Raw genomic sequence first — 6,000 nt, forward strand, 5'->3', positions numbered from 1 at the left:
TGCCATTATTTTTCTTTCTGCATGGGAAAAAAACCAACACCTGTGTCCTTTGTTACACCTCTTTATCAGAATACAAGCAAACCTTTTCATTAGCAGGTTTTTGTATTTCCCATGCCGCAGATCAGCATCCTGAATTCCAAAAAAAGCACATAAACCGGAACACTTCTTCCATGTGTGCCCTTTACATTGCCAGGGCACCTCCCTCCATTAATTCTATAGAGGTTAGTTAGGATTATGTTTTTTCCTGCTTTCCTACCTAGGGGAAACCAGCTGAGCAGATGGATTTCTGCCACAAAACCTACCTGAGAAGCACACATACTTATGCAGGTAACTTAGGGCAAGCAAACAGAAACAGAAGATAATGGCATTGTGAAACAGCTCAGTTTTCCCATCACATTGAGAGAAGAAAAGATATATTCATGATGTCAGCATTTCATTTCTCAACTTAACATAGGCCCGCTTTCATCTGATTACACGCTGCTGGGGCAAAAGAGAAGTTATTGCTAAAGGTGTTGCTGGAGGCAGGATGCGTCTCCATTCCCAACACAGTAATTATAAGAATTCATCTAGAAGCAGCAGCTCTGGTGCATGACAAGCATAAGGATACAAAGTCCGAACTGTCCCTTTAGTATCTTACATGAATGATTTCAGCTGAATGCAATGGTGCCACGGATGTCTCGGACTCTTCAGCAGCGTGCAGCATCCCCAGCCACAGGTAAACACGCCTGTTATCTACCTAGAATTGTTCCTTCTTAGCTGGGAAGAAACAATATACTCTGTGGAGATATTAGAAAGATAATGCACTTCTCTGAGGCTTTATATGTAGTCTGTGAGAGAGAAGAAAGAACACGTTTTCCCATAAACAGCTGATTTTCAAAGTCACATTTATAGCAAAAAAATACATCAGCTTGAAGTAGTGTGGCTGATTCCTTTTGAATTATCTCAGCACGGTGTCGTTTTATCTGGAGATTTCATTCATCCCTGTGACTGGTAACTGGGCCCTAAACCGGATAACAGATTTAGTGGGATCAAGCTCTCAAATTCAGAGTACTGTGAAAACAGAGTTTTTCATCTTTAAACTGAAAGATAAATGGATGTTTTCCAGGTGATATGTGCCACTTTAAGAACTGAAGTAAGGGGTTTACAGGGTGTGGTTCTTTGCATTTGGTGCATTCCCTGTTAATACTAAGATACAAGTCACTTTTTCCCCTGCCAATGTTGAAAACTCTCAGAGTATTGGTAAATCTGAGACGATGACTGACAGACCAATCTCATGAACTGATGCACCATATGACAGAATGGCTGTCTTACCTGAAGTACCCCACTCTCTCTAATCACAGACTATATAAAGGAGTCTCACAACATTTAGCTATGTTTGAGTTTTGATTAGTATAACTTAGTAAGTTAAAAGGACTCAGCATGACACATTAAATTATATCAGTACAGATAAAAGAATATTTGGAACACATTAATTACAATCTCTATTTTTGTATTATATTCTTATCCAGTGTGTGAAATTAGGATTTACTGTCTTGCTGTGTTACAAAGCAAAAGTTTTCCAACAATTATATCACAGCTAGAAATCTTCATGCTCTGTAGTTCTGATTTAGATCCAAACTTAAAGCAGGCTCTCAGATTCAAAGAGCACTTTATCACTGCAAAGTCTTACATTCCAAACTCTTACATTCAGTAACTGCAAAGGACCAATGAACAGTGTGCCAGAATGTTTATTTTTAATGGATGCAGACTCCAGCCATCCAAATTCCAAAGCGAACAGGTACATACATCTGAGCAGATTCCTGGGTACTCCTGGAGATATCAGCCTCACTACTGCATTGTTGTCTATCAATTTCTGCAGAAGAAAAGACTGCCCCATTGCAGACCCCTTGCTACTGAACAAATATCAAGTTCTTATTTCAGATTCATTCTGTTTTAATGTTAGTATTAAGTGTAATTATTTTCAGAATCTTTCTTCTACACCCTTCAAGACTTGTGGTCTCTTAGGGGCAGAGATCATAGAATCACCAAGGCTGGAAAACACCTCCAAGATCATCCAGTCCAATCATCCACCTACCACCACCATTTCCCCACTAAACCACGTTCCTTCATTTCACTAAAGCTCTTCCACACAAATCAAATTACGGAAAGGAGCTGGAGGAGCATTTATTGCTGAAGCTCTCTCCACTCTCCCTAATGAGGGCAGAGTAGCTGGACTTGTTTTACATTTGGAGCAGATAACACTAATCAGCTGTTACTGAGCACTGCTCCAAGGTGTCTGCTGCATCCTGCTAAATCTGGCATATTTGTACATAGGTGGTTGTGGAACTACAGTGCATTAAGCAAATGAAATGCATCATCTTTAATATTAATATTTTAGCTTGATGACTGAATCACCTGTCATATTGTACAGGAACAATTTCACAGAGTGGGTAATGTAATACAGCATCACTCCCTGTCAATTTAATATTAAGTAAATCTAGTACTTCCTTTTTATTATTAATAATTCTTTTTAAGATTTATTCTGTCTTTTAATTAGTTCTAACATGAAATTTCAGGCCCTTGTATATCCTGAACTTCAGGAATTGGCTATAATTCTGTACAGTAAGAGCTTAGACCTGTTCTTCCATTTACTCACAATCCAAGAGAATAATAGAACAGTCATCTAAAGACATACTTTATATTGACATTTGGTGTTTTTATTTATATGTGGACAGGATCAGCAGCCTTCAAAGGATCCTTCCTTAAATGCTATTCATACACATTGCTTAGGGATTCAGACTTTACCAAGGCTGGTCATCCTGTGCACACCAGTGAATCGTGATCAACCACCACAGAACACATTCACAAGCAGAACACAGAAGAGGTGTCTCTGCACAAATACTTCTTTAAGTATCTTCCTAATAACTGAACATATTTCACTTTCAAATAGTATTTGGCATTTTTTTTTTGCCATTGGTCACATTTGTTGCCATAGGCTGTAACTATAAGGATTATACAGTTACTCTTAGAGTTATCATGGTGAAATTTACTCCCTCTTTCTGCAACGATACCTCAGGGGATCAGCAGGTCTCATGATTCAAATGCACCACACAGTAACGATGACAAAAGAAGCTGTTTGGTTTTATTTGTTGCCTCATTTTTCAGTCTGAAGTGATGAAACATAAGAGGTCCGTGCATTGTCTCCGTGATTGAGAAGAACACGAGCCTGCCCAGACAGAACGAGGACACCATGTACCAATGTGTCAGCATCAGCTGGCACATTCCATTGGCATGCATTTTAAGCAGTTCTCAAGAAATCTCAGAATCTCTAAGGATATGCAAAATTAATAGAATGAATATTTAAAATATTAAAAAAACATGCCTTAGCAGCCAGGGTTTGTCAGCACATAGCATCAAGAAATGGAATTGTACGAGCAAGCTAGCAAGGGACTGCAATCAGAATCATCCACCACTAAGCTTTGCTGAGCAGCCTAGGCAGATCCTCCAAAGAGTGATCTAAATCCTCTGCATAACTTATTAATTATGATGTGATGCAGACCGACTCCTCATAACATAAAAGCATCTTTAACACCTGGATCCACTCTATTTTAATGGAACAAGTCCAGATAAAAACAAAAATGTGATGTTTGTAAGCTAATACTTGAACAGAGTGAACAAACACATTCTTTATCCAGATCAGGTGTGTTCTCTCTACCTCACATTGCTTCAGGTCAAGATCACAAGGTTTTTGAAAATAGTCTAAAGTGTAAACTTACGGAAAAATAAGTTTTGATTTAGTTGCTATTTGTAAACTCATTTCTAAAGCAAAGCCTGTGCTTTACAAGTTAGAAACAGTTTGATTAGAAACCATTGCTCTTGATAAGCTAAAAGGGGATTGCCACATAGTTGAAAAATCAGGATTGCATTTTTAATATACATGCTGTTGTTTCTCAGAAGAGCAAAATAAAGTGACTTTTTAAAAGCCAGTTAGGGCTTATCCTGTAACAAGACGCATTGTCATGGATTTTGCTAAAACCCATGAACTCTAATAAGCAATGAGATATTGCCAACAGAAGTCTGCACTCTCTATATGAACAAGTGACCATAAAACACACACTGCAGACCTCCACTCCTGGTAGAAGAGAAATGGAAGTACATGCCATCTCACTTGATAACAGCAGCAAGACCCTGAGCACGAGATCTCCTGTTTTCCAATTGGATCATTACTAGATTTTCATTCAGATTGTCTGGAAGGGAATCTGAACAAGAAAAAATTGCCTTGGGAAAGGGGGTGGGCCAACAGGAAGAAAGTACAAAGGTGATCCAAGTCCTTCTGCTTTAGTATTTGAGGGCATTCAGCGCAGTTTGACAGTTTGGCTAAGCAGAAGTTCACAAAACATCTCACCGATTTAAGGCCACGTACCATTTGGGTCAGCTGGCAATGAGCTGAGCTCCTGCCTTGTTCAGCCATAACAGCTGTGCATCAGATGATGAAAACGTGGGTGTCAAACAAGAACGAGCAGTAAGTAAGCCAAGCAGGCATGTATTGGTAGCCCTCATAGGCCCCACCAAGATTCAGTCAGATTAGAGTAGAGTATAACCCCATTCCTTTTTGCAGCCTTACTTTTGTTTTCCTGTAAATAGAGAGCCGGCACTGAGCTCAGCTCAGGTAAACTGGAGACTGCAGCCTTGCATATTTGTAAAGTTGTTCCAGTGTAACTCTGCCCCACAGAAGTGATGGTGGCTGTAGACAAAGAGGTGAGTAAGAAACTAAGAAACAGCACAATCAGCAAGAATATTTTTTCCAATACTTAACATCACATTGGAATTACTTAGCACAGTGAAATACCCAGCAGCTACCCAGGCTAATCAACACTTACTTACAGTCCTGCTTTCCTTCTGTGATACCTTCACTAAACAAAAACTGGTCTGACAGCCAAGCTAGCTCACCTGGGAGTCTTTTACTGAGCATAGTGATATTTATACCTGCATTCATGCTATATATTAGCTGGAGTTGATCAGCTTTTCAGTAGAGGTAAGAAAAAGCAACGATATGAAGCTCTGCATGGAAAACAGCAGTCATGCACCCAGCAGATGGTGCTGTGATGTTCTGTACTTCACCGAAGCTTTTTCCTCCGTGTTTGGCTATCTCACACTATGTATGATACCCAGCTTCCACATTCCGAGTGTTGCTTTTCAAACAACATGAGCTACTGTTAATTTAAGTAAACCCTTGTACAATGCACAAGAGTCAAAGATGTACCAAACCAGATCCCTGCAAAAGGTATTAGTTTATTAGTTTCCTGGAAGCCTTCAAGAAGGCAGATCTGAAGCAGGCAGACAGCAGAAGCTGGTATCATGGTCCTTTTCACCTGCAGTGTTCATTCAAGTCAAGCACTATTGCTTTTGTTATCACTTTCAGTGGTGATAAAAGAGGCTACAGATAAAGAAAGCTTCGCTGTTGTATGGTAGTACTGATTTCCAGCTCTAAAGTTATACAGACGCAAAGTCCCTTTAGTCTCATGAAGGCCCAATTACTTTAGCAGTGTATTCTTCAGTGCTCATTTTGCTCAAGTCAAAATCCTATTCTTTCCCCCACAGGGTTCTGGCACTCCCTCCATGCTGAAATATTCCTGCAGCCTATCCAATAGGATCAGTTTCCAAGCCTCTTCCACAAACGCCTTAACACACTTAGTGCTGTTCTGGACAATTTTCACTACTCTGCAATACTGCAATTATTCAGGAAGTGTAGGACCTTATGCAGAATCTTCAGTGCAGAACATGAGTCAATTGACTGATTCTCAATACAACACTTAGAAATGAAATGACAACTGTAAATACACTTTCTGAAGATAGTTTGACACTAACAGCTTTCAGGCTATCTAAATAAGTTCCTTTACACAGTGAGAAACTCCCTACCTGAGTCCACAAAGTGGATTTTAAAAGCTTTGATGCTTTTCAAATTAATAGGTAGAAAAGAAATATAAACTCACTATGGATTGTCTTTTCAGATAGTCACCC

Source organism: Numida meleagris, chromosome 2, assembly GCF_002078875.1.
Source record: "Numida meleagris isolate 19003 breed g44 Domestic line chromosome 2, NumMel1.0, whole genome shotgun sequence".
NCBI classification, from domain to species: Eukaryota; Metazoa; Chordata; class Aves; order Galliformes; family Numididae; genus Numida; species Numida meleagris.